We start from the raw sequence: 15,707 nt of genomic DNA on the forward strand, positions 1-15,707 counted from the left end.
TCACCAAGATCTTGTCAGTATTCTCTGTACTCATTGTTAATGACTCTCAAGGGTTTCATTGATGGGTCTTTCCTAGCCCTACCTGCAGCTGTCAAAAACCAGACCTGGAATCTATGTCTTGCCAAGTCCATGCTGCACCACAAGGGCTCTCCTCTAAGCCAACTCTGTCGGCTCAGCATTCTATACACATAAACATCTGTTTAAAAATGTTTCTCCTTGCAACAGTAACAGAGATAGAGAGATGGCCCAAGCTTATGGTCACCTTCAAGTTGCTCCCTAGAAGTTATCCTGTATGCATAGGGCTATCTTCAGCGTGTCGTCATAACAGGGGCCTCCTAAGGAGCAATTTCAATTAGCAATAATCACACCTCGGATTAACCTCATTGGCTATGATACTGCCACCGCCATATCAAAGATAGACACTGGCATCTGTGCAGATTGGAGATATAATGAGGACCCCTCTTGGTATTCCATGCCCCATTAGCTCATACAGCTACCAAAATCAGTTTTAAACCTAAATTTTAATTAGCTGAGCTTTGAACTAGGACAACCTTGCTCGAGCATATTAAGTGGTGATAATGCTTAATTCCATGTGAAGACTTTTGCATGGGCTTTCAATGCACGTCAGTAAAAATTTCTTAAGGAGCAAGATAACGTGACCAAGGCCACTGAGAATTATCTAAATGTTGGTGTATGGAGTGCTCTCTGGTCAGTAGTCCCAGCTACCCCCTCTGTTTTATCTTGTAGATTTGTTCACAGATCACACTGAACGTAAGGGCAAGCTGCATCTTCACATGTATATGTGTTTGTGTGAAAGAGAGCACAGCTGTGGGTTTGTAAAGCTCAGCTGTTGTGCACACAGATATAGAGATTGTGTCCATCTCAGTTATCTGTTTGCACAAGGCTAAAGATTGTACGATAGCTGGGTGTTATGTGTGAGCTTCCCTTAACAGTCAGTGAGTATTCCATGGCCAATGACAGCATTTCTCATTGGGCTGCTTTGTTTTTCCTCCCATGAGGATTTTCTTCCCTTCTTCCTTTCTTCTGTAAACCTCAGGGTTCCCCCAAGCCTGCTGAAACCTCCTCTCATGTGTGGGTAGTGCCATTTTTATCTCCCCCCCCTCTCTCTCCCTCTCCCTCTCTCTCTCTCTGTGTATGGATGGAAAGCACTGGGAGGACTGAATTGGTTTTACAAGGGCTTCTCAGATTGTAATAATATGATACCCCCCTCTCTTTGTTCATGTTCTAATCTCCTGCAGAACATTCTGTAAGGGGAAAGATGCAATTTTGTCTTAAGCAGGTTGGTCTCAACTCAATTTAAATCCAGCTAAGAGTTCTAAATTGATATGTATGTAAGCGAGTCAAGAGCTAAGAGTCCTATTCAGAACATGCTGGAGAATGTGTTCCATTTCTCATTTACTTCTGCTAGGACTGCCCTAATGGAATAAACCAGACAAGAGGGATATAATTTGGAAGGTTGTTCTTTGGCAGGTGATGGAGTATAGAAGACTTAATTCATGATTGTGCCCCCAGTGGTAGGCTATGGTTGAAATTAGGCAGACTAATAGAAGATTGCTTATTTAACAGCCTCTTAGTATTGGGGGTAGGAAGAATGAGAGAGAAAACATGCTCCAAATCAGTTCCAGTTGTAAAGGGAAATCCTAAATACAATAAACTGCCATAGATTATGCTGCTTTAAATTAAGATGACATAAAGGGTAGTACACCAAATCCAAACACCATTCAGGAGTAGGGCTGCTGCTGGCCAAGGGGAAACAAGCCTTTAAAATAGAGTTTGAGTTGCATCACCCTTTTTGCTGTCTTAATTTACTTTGGGTTGCCATGTTCACAAGAATGAGCTGGATGGACTTAGAATGCAGCCTAAAGGTAAAGGGACCCCTGACCGTTAGGTCCAGTCGTGACCGTCTCTGGGGTTGCGGCGCTCATCTCGCATTATTAGCCGAGGAGCAAGCGCACAGCTTCCAGGTCATGTGGCCAGCATGACTAAGCTGCTTCTGGCGAACCAGAGCAGCACACAGAAATGCCGTTTACCTTCCCACTGTAGCGGTACCTATTTATCTACTTGCATTTGGATGTGTTTTCAAACTGCTAGGTTGGCAGGAGCTGGGACCAAGCAACAGGAGCTCACCCCATCGTGGGGATTCGAACCGCCGACCTTCTGATCGGCAAGCCCTAGGCTTTGTGGTTTAACCCACAGTACCACCCGCGTTTTGTGCTTAGATAATGTTATTGGCAGGAAGAGGTATTGATTCTTTGGGATTTAAAGAAAATGATCACTTTAAATAATCAAACAGCATAAATATTAGTTTTTGTAACAGAAGCTCTGAAATGTACTGTCAAGGTGAGTCATTGATCTCTGAGACAGTAGACCAGTTGTAAATTATTGTAATGACTATTTGTAAATTGATTCAGTGAAAAAGTTTCACTGCCTATCAGTATGAAACAAGCTAATATGTGTTTATTGCAATATCTCTGTCAGCTGCAAAATTCCAGATAAAAGAATGAAGAAAAGAATGTACCTTTTCAACCATAGAATCCATGTAAAATATAAATAATACTTTTTATGGGGAAGTGAGCCCCATTGAATTCAGTGGGAATCACTTCTGATCAAACATGCATAGAACTGAATCTTTGCAAGAAGTTTCTGGTAAGAGGCACATTATGAGAAGAATCACAATTTCAGACATTTTTTGGTTATGTGCTTGGCTGACAAGCAGATAGGGTACAGCTGTCATCTGTGGGGTGATGATTGAACATATGTAAGTGAGAATATCTCTGGAGGTTTTAGCAACAATGATTCTACACAGCATCAAAAATGTGATGTATATATGCTAGAGCTGAGATGAAGGTTGCTGAAATTGGAGTATGATGGTAGGGAATTGGGTGGCTGCCCTTTGTGCGTATACGTGGCCATTATTCCGTCAAAATAAATGTTGCTGTGTCTGAGGCATTCTGATGTTAAAAAAAGGAAGTGCCTGGATCACTGAAAGGGGAGGTTTGCTGTTGTGTTGGTGGCAGTAAAAGCAAACAAAAAACAACCTGACACCACCACCATAGCTGCCAAGTTATCCCTTTTTTACAGGGATTTTCCCTTATGCTGAATAGGCTTCCTCGCGAGAAAAGCGAAAACTTGGCAGCTATGACCACCACTGATAAAAGGTAAGCACTTCCCCATGAACCCGACAGTGATGTCCCTCCAGGATACCACCTCAGTGACCCTGCTTCACATCTCAAGTGTTTTTGCCTGGCTGAAAAGTGTCCTCAAAGAGTTGTGTGAGTGTACATCAAAACTAGTCTACTGTACAAAGGTAAGATTTACATTTGTTGTGCCACACAGTTCTGCCCTTGGCTCCACCCAGTGCCTCCTGCCAACCTAGTAGTTTGAAAGCACGCCAAAGTGCAAATAGATAAATAGGTGGGAAGGTAAACGGCATTTTCGTGTGCTGCTCTAGTTCGCCAGAAGCAGCTTAGTCATGCTGGCCACATGACCTGGAAGCTGTACACTGGCTCCCTTGGCCAATAACGCGAGATGAGTGCCGCAACCCCAGAGTTGGTCATGACTGGACCTAATGGTCAGGGGTCCCTTTACCTTTTACCACCCAGTGCTGGCATGTGGTCCTTTGTCAGGGACTGACTGAATGAGGAAGAGTGGTGGCAGCCCGTGGTCCAGGAGGCACCTGAGGGGGAAGGGGACTTTGAACCAGGTTCAGACTGGTGGGACAGGGAGGAATCATCAGCAGAGACTGAGGGTGAAGGGGAGAGGCTTAAGGTAGCCACAGATGGTGATAGAGAAGCAGCAGGGGCTGTGTCTTCTCCTTTGCATTATAGTCCTGATTCAGCTCCTTCCCTTCCCCCACTCTCAGCGCAGGAACAAAAGGTTGAGAAAAGGCTAGAACAATTAAGAATAGCTGAGTCACAGTGGAAAAATGCAAGGAGGGAGGTATAAATAAGGGGGGAATAGGAGCCGGAACTTTAGCTTCTGCAACTGACTTGCTTATCTGATGGATGTGCTGTGTGCTGACTCCTTGGTTCTGAGCAATTAATTTGATTAATCAAGTTAATTACTGCAAGCACTGTGTCTGGTCAGCTTACACTGCAGGGATCAGCAAACTTTTTCAGCGGGGGGCCGGTCCACTGTCCCTCAGACCTTGTGGGGGGCCGGACTATTTTTTTTTTGGGGGGGAGAATGAATTCCTATGCCCCACAAATAACCCAGAGATAAAAGCACACATTCTACTCATGTAAAAACACGCACCTTCCCAGACCATCCGTAGGCCGGATTTAGAAGGCAATTGGGCCAGATTTGGCCCCCGGGCCATAGTTTGCCTACCCATGGCTTACAGCATTGGACAACAGACAGAAGGGCTTTTATGGCAGCCTGACATCCTTGAAAGATGGCTTAGAAGCAAAAGTGCCCCCCAGCTGAAAAGATCTCCCCACCCCACTTTAGATGATGGAACATCATCTTTGATGTGGCGGCCTTAAAGTGCTGAGAACTGGGCAGTATGCAAGATCCCAGGGGTCTTGACAGTTTATAAGGGTTTGTGCTTCCTTTGTGAAAAATGAGATGGAACGGAGGCTGTAGTGTCTATGGTTTACTTACACATATTTGCACCTGACTTTGGGTGGAGAGAGGATTCCGAGTACCACATCTCAAGAGGGGTTTGCTCCCCACTGTGGCACAGCATTAGATTCAAAGGGCATTAGATTTATCAGGGTAATGTCTCTGCCTACATCTGTTTTTGTTCTTTGATGGCACCTCTCTCAGCCAATCTCTCGAGGAAGCTGGCTTGACTTATTTTTTAGGCCTTGCTAAATTCGTGTTCAAACCCCATAGTTACTGATTTCATATATTATGAGAAGAACTGGCACCCAGGAATTTTAGGAGATCCTTGCCCCCTGCAAACCTATAACAATATAGTCTAACTGAATCCATGAAGTGACAATTGGGTATAGTATGAATCTATGAAACCACCACAACAGAGCATTCATGCTGTGGGAGAGCCCTTCTGAACACCTGTCAGTCAAAATAATGGTTAAATTTATTATTTCAGTATTTTGGACATAGTCACGATCTAATGGAAATAAGGTCCTCTGAAGACCTTTTTAACTGCCCTACAGAGTAGAAATAATTGACACTTTCCAGTAAGTGTACAGATATTGAAACTATTCCCATTATTAACTCCTATTAACTTCTTTTTCTTTAATATGTGCATTAAAGATGATGGTATCATAGCAAGGGCATCAAAGAGGCTAATGTACCATAACGTTAGAAACTGTCTATTACTTTCTCTAAGGAAAACATTTATTTTCTTTAATGACACTGAAGTTTAGAATTATGTTCTAATTTTTGGATTCATTCCACACTTGGAATATTAGCACTTCTAGGGAAATTTGCATGTGATCCGGCTGGGGATAATAGCAGTCCTTTGCCATTTACCATGACATAGTTACCGACACACCAAGAAAAGGGGGGAAAACATTCATTTTAAATCCAGAAGAAAATAATTATTATTATAGGTTTGCATCCAGCTAAGTTCTACATAGGGACCCAGGTGGCGCTGTGGTTAAACCACTGAGCCTAGGGCTTGCTGATCAGAAGGTCGGCGGTTCGAATCCCTGTGACGGGGTGAGCTCCCGTTGCTTGGTCCCAGCTCCTGCCAACCTAGCAGTTCGAAAGCACGTCAAAATGCAAGTAGATAAATAGGAACCGCTACAGCGGGAAGGTAAATGACGTTTCCATGTGCTGCTCTGGTTTGCCAGAAGTGGCTTTGTCATGCTGGCCACATGACCTGGAAGCTATATGCCGGCTCCCTCGGCCAATAATGCGAGATGAGCGCGCAACCCCAGAGTCGGTCACGACTGGACCTAATGGTCAGGGGTCCCTTTACCTTTACCTAAGTTCTACATAGGGTGGACAGACTGGAATGAACAAACCTGTCATGTCCATTAACATCAGTGGAGCTGCTCCAAGTAGAACTTATATTGGATGAAATCCATAGATTCTACTGGGCAAGATAGTCTGAATACATAACACAAAGGCTGGGCACAGCTCCATTGCATACCAAATAGTTTACAGGCACAATTCAAAGTGCTGGTCTTGATGTAAAAAACTTTATGCGCCAAGGACCAATTCTCTCCATATGAACCAGCCTGGACCCTGAGTCATCTGAACCCCTTCTCCATGTGTCCCCTCTGAGGGAGGTGCAAAGGGTGGCAACACAAGAATGGCCCTTCTCGGTTGCTAAAGTCAACCTTGTACATAGTGAGCTTCCTTATACCAGGTCTCACAGTCCTACTTAAAGATGTCAGGGATTGAACCTGAGACATTCACTCATGTGTTACAAATCACCCACTTTTGCAATTGTTTTTCTCTCACAGCAATAGGATATTTAGTAACCAGGGTACATTTCTTTTTGATATGATGCATCAGGGTTCTTATGACAAATGGCAGAAGTTTGGGCTATGCAGGAGAAAAAATGGATGGATCAGACTGCATTTGGTGTAAATGTGGTTTTGTTGTTTCAATTTGACATGTGTCTGTTCTAGTGTGTGTGTGTGTGTGTGTGTGTGTGTGTGTGTGTGTGTGTGAGAGAGAGAGAGAGAGAGAGAGAGAGAGAGAGAGATCCAAGTGTCTAGAAGGTGTGACTACTTCAATGCACATCGAAAATGGGGTTGTATGTGCCCCTGAGAGTGATTGGAGGTCAAGGCTTTTTTCAGCTGGAACTCAGTGGAACTCAGTTCTGGCACCTCTCAGGTGGGTGCTGTTGCCATTTCTAGAAAAAACAGCACTGTTGGAGGTGGTGATATATCATCTGCCCCCAGATCATTGCAGAGGATGAAAAGATTGCTGCTTCTCTGCACTCATTTAGGCAGCATATTTTTCCTGTACATTGCCATTGCTCTCTGCCCCCATTTTGAATGTATGTGGCCTCAGCCATGTTTTCTAGCCATTTGGAGCAGGTGCTCCCTGGTATATAAGAAATGCAGCCCTGAGACCACATAGCAAAAGGATTAGGAAGGACAAGAGCATTCCAATGCCCACAGTAGGCTAGTCTGTGCAGATCAGTGCCAATCAGGTGAGTTAGCTTTGTGATTCAGGCCAGTGGATCCCTCTAGCATCCCTGTATAGGAATCGCATGAGTTGGCATCCAATGTACATCATGCAAGCTTTTTGTTGTTGTTTTTTGGTCATAGCTGGGTTTTTTCGTATGTGTATGTATGTGTGTGTAAAATTATTGTTATAGCAGCTGCCAGTCTGGCTCACTCCTTTCCACACTTTCTTGCTATGATCTGTATAAAGTTTCTCAAAGGGAAGTGAATAAAATATGAGTCTTCCAAACAAGTATATTAAAATGTACAGCTTTGGGTGGGTTGTGCTTCTTGCTCCCTCCTTCCATACTCCTGGGGCACAAAGGCAAGGAGATTGGCCAAGTAGTATTATATGCATTATGAAGTACAAAGCCAACCTAAATTAATAATTGCAATCACAGCTACTCAAGAGGAGCAGAACTCTTGTTCTCTATGGGATTTCCCTTTTATAAGCAGATACAAGGGTATGTATAAAATATCATACTTTGAGGGCCTTGATATGTCGCCTGTTGCCTGGAATTAGAATAGAGAGGGGTGTGTGAGTAAATCAACATTTGCTGTTCCACTTTTGCTTCTGGCCCTGGCACCCCTGGCTTGTGGCCCCCAGAATATTACCTAGAAGGAAATGCTGCCCTCATGCTGAAAAGGACTCCCCCGCCACTATTGTAGTCAGTACTGTCAGACATATTATCTCCAAGCTTCATGATAGTATCACCTTCCCATACCATGTCTTTCCCAACCGGCAAAGGGTGAAGGCATACTCAGTATGGTAATGTCAGACTGCACTCAGCCATCAGGTTGGGCCTGACATCTCATAGGCTTCTGTTCTTTGCATTCCCCATCCAAGGACAGCAAGGGAAATGCTAGCAACCAAAATAATTTAGCTGACATCCTTGAGACAGCAAGGGCACTTGATGTATCCATTTTTGACTCTTAACGTATGTTTCCCCTCCATGATACGCAGGAAAAATAGACAGCTCCCAGACTGTCTCTCTATACAGTTCAAGACAACTGTTGGAAACCATGATGCCAAAAAACAAAGACTGCTTAATATACTGTATATGCACAACAAAGGCTGAGATGGTAATTCAAGCTTTAATTTGACTAGGCAGGCAAGTGTTCGTTAGCCAGGCTTTCTGACAGCAATAAAAGCACTGCTATGATTCCTTTTGTGGTCCCAATCAAAGCTCCCACAGCACAGCTATTTGCAGTGTGACTTTTGTGGCGTGGAATCAGGGCTGTTTTGTGAATTTAGGAATGGGGCAAGGTATTTAAAGGGGAGAACTCCAAGACAAACTTCCCCTACCTGAATAGGCGCTGTGTCAAACTCAAAATAAGAATGTCAGAAGTAGAGAAAGGTGAATTTATGAGTTTCAGTGTATCTCACTTTCTCATTTTTCCAATCTTAAATTCAGTTCTCCATGTCCTCATGGAAATTTAGTGTGACATTTTCCTGATAGCTGGATGTTTGTATGCTATTTCCCCCCCCCCCATGTACACATTTTTGCAAAGCAGTTTCCCCACATATTATGTTATTTCCACTAATATATGCAATTGCTTGTACACTTTAGCTTAGTATATGCATTTTTATACGCATTACATGGTGTAAGTACTGCACCTCAGAATTCAGTAACTTGATTTTTGAAGAATGACTGTTTTTGGATCTCGTGTTGTTACAGAAAGTGAGCATCGGATAAGTTCACCTTTCCATGTGTACTAAATCAGAGGGCTCTTTCACAGTCCCAAGAGCCATCTGAGTGCATTAACACTTTGCCCTTCATGTTCCCCAACAGCTGTTCTTCATACTGCCTTTGATGCTGTAGTTAAGAGTGCCATCATTATAAGTAGCCACTGATGGGCTTTTAAGACCACCTACGCTACTTCCCTGCCCTCCCACAAGCAGAGGGATCACTGGGACTGGCTCAGCTGTGCAAAGGACCCAGGATGCTCCTACTGATCATCTGTTATCCTCCCCAAAAAAACACACAGACATTTAAAAAAATCCCCCCAAGCCAGATTTTATCCCAAAAGAGGACGTGTCTGGGAAAATTCAGACGTATTACAACCCTACCATATTTGGGCTGAACTAGCTCCAGTTTCTTCAGAAGTACCGGTATTTATGGGACTGAAGCCCTCTTCTGTACCTGGTCACCCTAGAATTTGCTGGAAGTAGATGTCTATCACTAGATCCCTCCCTCTGAGATCCTTCTTCTCTACAGTTTATTCCTCTAATTGCAATTATTATCATGAAAATGTGACTTCTGTATCTGAAGACTGTGTGCAAAGTCTTAACATATCTTCAATAAAGTATCATTATATGATTGGTGTGATTTTTACATTTCCCCCTGAGAAAATTCAGAGCATGTATGGAATGCAGAGAAGTCCTACATTTGGGCTCAATTCCAACATACTATTTATTAGTTTACCATATTTAAAATCTATCCTAGGTTAGAAATACATACAATCAAAACCAAAAGTTAAGCAATAGTATTAAAATATATCTAGCAAATATGAGTTCCATATGAACAAAAGAAGCAAGAGGAATAAAAATCCACACACACACCCCTTTTATAAATATAATAAAATATGGGAAACACTTGGCACCTTGGATACCCATCCTTGAAATTTATCACCCACATTTGATTTTTCAGGATTTTGATTTGTTTTGCCCCCCCCCAATCAAAACATGTCTTTATTTATTTGACATTTCTGGCACAGCTCTCTCAGTTAGGTAAATTCTGCTGGAGAAAGAATTAGGATGGTACAGTCTACTAAGCCCTACAATATTCACATACCAACTTGCTTTTTAAATAGCAGTTGCTTTGTGAATTGAGCTTATTAAAAATATTGTTTTGTCAATTCCATTAGATATTGGTGATCTTTTTATTACTGTTATTACATAGTAGTGGTTATTCATGTATTCATATTGAATTGTGTTGTTTTACACTGTACGGCCTTGATGGATTTCCCTTTTGGTTCTCATGCAGTTACATAAACATTTCTGTATTTTTCATTGTTCTATCAATTAACAGTTCAATTCATTTCAGTTACAATCTTAAGTCTGTGGTCCTTGTCACTGATTATATTTCTTTCAACTGGGTTTCATATTTGCACCAAAATAACAGTGGAGTGATCAGGAAGTAATTAACATGCAGAAATATTTTTTTCTCAAATCCCTACCAACATAGGAAACTTCCTTATATAAAGTCAGGGTATTGACCTGTCTAGTTCAGTATTGTCAACTCGGACTGGCAGGTCCTGCCCAGGATTTCAGTCAGGGAACATTGCTAACCCTACCTCAAAATGCCAGGGATTGAGGCTGGAATATTTTGCATGCAAAGCAGATTCTCTACCAATGAGCTATGGCCCTTTGCCTTATCTAATATTTTTTGTTTTGTTTTGGGGAACATGAAGCAGCTATTTTGTCATTTGGTGAAGCTTTGAGCAATGTGGTTTAAGTACCCCTAACCTAAGATATGAGTGTCAGGCAATTCTGCTGTATGTGCTTTTAGGATTTTAATTCTTCAGTCTTTTAACAAAATATTTATTTTATGTCAAATGTTGCCCTTTTAATCTTTTAGCCATCTCTCATTCTCTCTCTCTCTCTCTCTCTCTCATTCTCGTGTGTGTGTGTGTGTGTGTTTGTGTGTGTGTGTGTGTGTGTTTGGGACATTTTCCTGAATATTATTTGCATAGAAAACAAAGATGAACTGTTTCCCAGCTGCTACCCCTGTTGTTTGCACAATCATGCCAGGTGAGGCTAAACAGCAAACCCTTCAAAAGTATACAGAGAAGTGCAAATATCATTCCCTTTGGAAGCAGAATGGATCCCTTAAGATGAGTGGGGAACCTCAGGTCTTGAGGGCCAAATACAGCTCTTCACAACACTCTACCAAGCCCTTGCAACCAGTGGTGGAGGAAGGGGGAGTGCACCGCTCCCGGCAGCCCGATCCTGGTGGGGTGCCATCGCGGCTGCTCCCCCACCCATGCTGGGCGTGTGACACGCCCCCAAGATGCCCGCCATGCCCCTGTGGGCAGTGCGTCACGCCCCCGGGACACTCGCCTGCTCTCTGCCCCCCCCCCCCCCCCGGTGCCGGAGCATGAAGCTCTGCCACTGCTTGCAACTCTCCCCAGGTCCTTCCTAAACTACATCCCTCACAAAACTGCTTCATGCCCTGAAGTGCTTTTGCCTAACTGGAATGTGTTATTGAACAGTGATAATGCCTATTTCTTGTCTGAATAGAGAGAGAGAGGTGTGTAAGTGTAGAAACCTGTCTTCTGCATGCAATAAGAATGTAGCGTAGTATATAAAGGGAAAAGTAGCATCTTTGCCCCAACCATAGTTTCTTCTGGCCTCACCTACCACTGCTAAGTGGCCCACATTCTGACTGTCAAAGCTTCCCCAATCCTCCTGCAACAGAAGGCGGCAGCTGCTGTAAAATATATATCCAAATGACTTTTTAAAAGTTGGTATAATTTAGGAAAGCTGGCTAGATCATTCACACTTTCCATTCTGCTTTGTTAGTTGTTCTGTGATGCTTCCCCAATGCATAATTATCACCTGGAGGGGCACTCATGCATTCTAGTGCAACCTTCTTAACATTTGTGGTGTGGATCTGACAGTGCTTTAAGCCTAGTGGGAATTTACCAGGTTGCTGGTAACTTTGTTGCACAATAGATTGCACAATAGATCAGGGGTCCCCAAACTTACCCGGCTTTGGGCTGGTGCCCGCTGGCCGATCACACAGCGGGCCCAAGGGCAGGGGAGCGCATGTGAGCACATGCCCATACTCGTACACACACGCTATTTCCAGCGCACTTCTGGGTCGGTGGAGCGCCATAAATAGCTTGTGCGCGTGTGCACGGACATCCTCCGACCCGGAAGTGCGCTGATAATGACGCTTGCACAAGAGCGCAAGCTATTTCTGGTGCACATCTGACCTGGAAGTGGGCAGCTGCGCCGCACCACTAAGAGCAGGGCAGCGGGGGTCATCATGGTCATCGCGAGCTGGATAAAAGAGACCTTCGGGCCATATCTGGCTCACGGGCTGTGATCTGGGGACCTCTGCAATAAATGCACAATGAGTTTCTGGGTTGTATTTTTCTGTTGCACGACATTAAAACCCAGTGGTCTGCTAGTACAAGAGAACACTGGATACAACCCCAAATGTTTTTCAGATGATTCTATGAGAAAGTTTGGAAAAACTGAATGCTTTCTGAGCCAGGCTGGGAGCAGCTCAAGTACTATGTGTGCAGTCCATATATATACTTGTGCTCCACTTTCCCCCTTTTAAAACTAGATCATTATTACTTTTTGTATGGATATGAACTAACTAGCTAGGCCATTTACTGTGTGGCTTAAGTCCAGCAATTTAAAATACATTATGTATTACTGCACAGTTCCCTGGCAACCCAAGGGGAAAAATGAGATTATATATAATTACCCCTCTCTTTCCCATTTGCCGGCAAGAAAAGTCTACACTTAGCAATTGACAATGGATTTTAAGAAATTGAAAGAAGCACTTTTATAACCATGCATATTAACAGAAGGGCAAAGCAGCCCTGAGAAGGGCTTGTTTCTGTGCAGATCTCCAAGGGATTCCACCTTGTCATAGGATTAGCAATCAGAGGATTTTCTTTGCAGGTAGATGGTGCTCTGAGTGTGATCTTCTGTGTGGGATTTTTGTTTTCAAAGCTATGCTTTTTATAGCAATGGCACATTTTCATTTCATACAAAAGAGTGCTGATCTTTAAGTCTCCTGTGCGAATATTCTGCAGAGAAATTGAAATGTTGTTTCCATGTGTTTTGCCCACTGCAAGAGTCATGGTGGTAAGTCATTCACTGGTAAGCTCCCAATTCAATTATTATATGCACTAGATATGGGCTGCCATTGAAAACAAAAGCTTCAGCTAGTGCAGGATATATCTGCCAGAATTTTAACTGGTACAACCAGGTTTTCTCATGTTGCAGTAGTGTTGAAATAGCTGTACTAGCTGCTTATTTTGCTTCAAGGCCCAAGCTGAGGTGATGCTTCTTCAATGCTCTGAATGCAGAGCATGGGCATAGGCAGGGGGGCAGTTCCCCCCCCCGGAAGCAAAAGGCTGAGGGGCGCAGCGTGGCGGCCCCAGGCTTACGCTCCCCGCACGCCTCCGGAGCTTCGCGCGGGGAGTGGGAGCCTGGGGCCGCCTCCTCGGAACAGCTGAAAGGCGCAGGCCACGTAGCCCCGTCCACATTCCCACTGTGACCCCTCTCCTCCCGTGCCTTGGCCCCACCCCTTGCCCCCCTAATTTTGATCCCGGGTATGCCCCTGTCCTAGTCTCTCAGGTATTGGGTCAGAATGAATAGCTTGCCTAGGGCTTGTGACAGATCTGCTGTATCCCACTAAAATTAATGAACCTGAGTTAGTTATGTCCATTAACTTTAACAGGCCTACTCTATATAGGACTGGCATGGAATGCAACTCTATTTATTATTGAATCCAATTTTGTTGTTTTTATGCTGATTTATCCTTAATTGTCAATTTTAGAGTTTATCTTTTTCCTATTACTTAACTGTGGACAATCCTAGAATTCACTAAATGGAGGGTGATCAAGAACTGCAATCAATGAATCAATCAATAAAACTATGCATTGATTGTAGAGGTAGAAAAATTTGACTGGAGGATTAGAATTCTGAAGCAATCTTTCTGCCCCTGACTCCACCCTGAAATACTTTTGCCTAACCCATCTTTGGCATTGTTCTAGGGATTGTTTTTAATTATTTATTGTGTGTGTTCCATTTAACTGCGTATTGATCCCTTCCAGTGATTTACATTTTAACATGGTCTGAGTTATATTCCTCACACTGCCCCATAAATTCTTCTTTCTGATTAGTCCATTCTCGGCTAAGTGCTGGGAGTGGGCAGAATCAGCTCTAAAATGCTGATCTTAACATAGTACTATGAGCTTTATTTAGAGCTGAACCAAATTTCCTCCCCCATTTTCATCCTCTGCAAAAAACGAAAAAAAGGAAAAGAAGTGCAGGAGGTAGGATAATTTTGCTTCTTTCTGGGTGATGGAAGAAATGTAATGAAATTTTCGGTGGTGGTGGTGGGTTGGGTTTGGCTTGCATTATTACAGGGTTGGGGAACCTCAGGCAGGAGGACTGAATGCAGCCTTCCAGGGCTCTATATCAGGCATCCCCAAACTTCGGCCCTCCAGATGTTTTGGCCTACAACTCCCATGCTCCCTAGCTAACAGAACCAGTGGTTGGGGAAGATGGGAATTGTAGTCCAAAACATCTGGAGGGCCTAAGGTTGGGGATGCCTGCTCTATATCTTGACACTCTTCCCAGGCCCATTTGAGGCAGCCTCAGCATAGATACTGAATTCTTTCATCAATGTTTGGCTGGGGAGGGCAGGGTATAAATAAAAATTATTATTATTATTATTGTTGTTGTTGTTGTTGTTGTTGTTGTTAACACTACCATGAAGGGGTTCTCCCACACCACATCTAAGACTACCTCTGCCAGGTAAGGTAGGGAGGTTGCAGTACAGTGGGTTTTGAAGGACACTAACTAAACCTTGTTTCTGACACAGCACATCAAACAGTCCCTCAAAAACAGACAAAGTGTTCATCAGTCTTCTACTGATGGAGATGGAATTTTAATGGACAACCATCGTTCTCCATGCCTGGCAGCATGTCCTATTTCACCTGCCCTGCCCTAGCTGAAGCCTCCATTACCTGGGTCGTATGGCAGTGCCTGTGAAGTGGTGGTAGTGGGCTCAGGCAAGATCCCTTGAGATTTCACTGATATATCACCAGAAGCTACCACCTGAGCCTCAAGTGACAGCAATGGATCCAGAAGTACCCCCAGCTCTGTGGTTACTCCTTTAGAGGGAGTCTAACCCCATCAAGAGCAGGCAACCTCCCACCCATCTAGTCAAGGGAACTGCCCACTAACAGTGCCTTAGTGTTATTTGGATTGAGCTTCAGTTTGTTGGCTCTCCATTACCAAAGAAAGACAATGGTCCAGGACATCCACTGCCACATCTGCAGATGTAAAGGAGAAGTAAATCTGTGTACCATTAGCATATTGCTGATAACTTAATCCAAAACTCCTGATACTCCCACTCATTGGTTTCATGTTGATGTTAAGGAGGATGGGGGATAAAACTGAACTCTGAGGAACCCTGCATTGAAGGCTCCATGGTGCTGAAGAACACTCTCCAAGTATCGCTCTCTGGAAATGACCATCTAAGTAGACTGGAACCACTGCAAACCAGTGCCACCTATCTGCAACTCAGACAGCCACTCCAGAAGGATACCATAGTTGGTGGTATTGAAAGTCACTTGGAACTTGAGGAGAATTAACAAGAACACATTTCCCCTGCCTCTTTCCTGACAGAGGTCATCATACAGAGTGACCAAAGCATTTTTTGTGCCAAAACCAGGTCTAAAACATGATAGAAGTGGTTCTAGAAAATCAGTTTTCTCCAAGAGTGCCCTGAACTCAATAATCTTGTCCAGGAAGAGGAGATTGGCAACCAACAAGTAATTACTTAAATTTTCCAAATCCAGGCAGGGCTTTTTAAGGCCTTACTACTGCCTCCTTCA

At 43.6% G+C, this 15,707-nt stretch overlaps 1 non-coding gene across 1 annotated transcript; it reads right to left on the bottom strand.

Moving 5' to 3' along the window:
* Positions 1-336: 336 nt before the first annotated feature.
* LOC132591215 (U4 spliceosomal RNA) lies at positions 337-417 on the bottom strand. Its single transcript, XR_009556824.1, has one exon. It is a non-coding gene; the product is annotated as a U4 spliceosomal RNA (small nuclear RNA).
* Between the last annotated feature and the right edge of the window lie 15,290 nt (positions 418-15,707).

This window comes from Zootoca vivipara, chromosome 15 (assembly GCF_963506605.1).
Source record: "Zootoca vivipara chromosome 15, rZooViv1.1, whole genome shotgun sequence".
Classification (NCBI taxonomy): domain Eukaryota; kingdom Metazoa; phylum Chordata; class Lepidosauria; order Squamata; family Lacertidae; genus Zootoca; species Zootoca vivipara.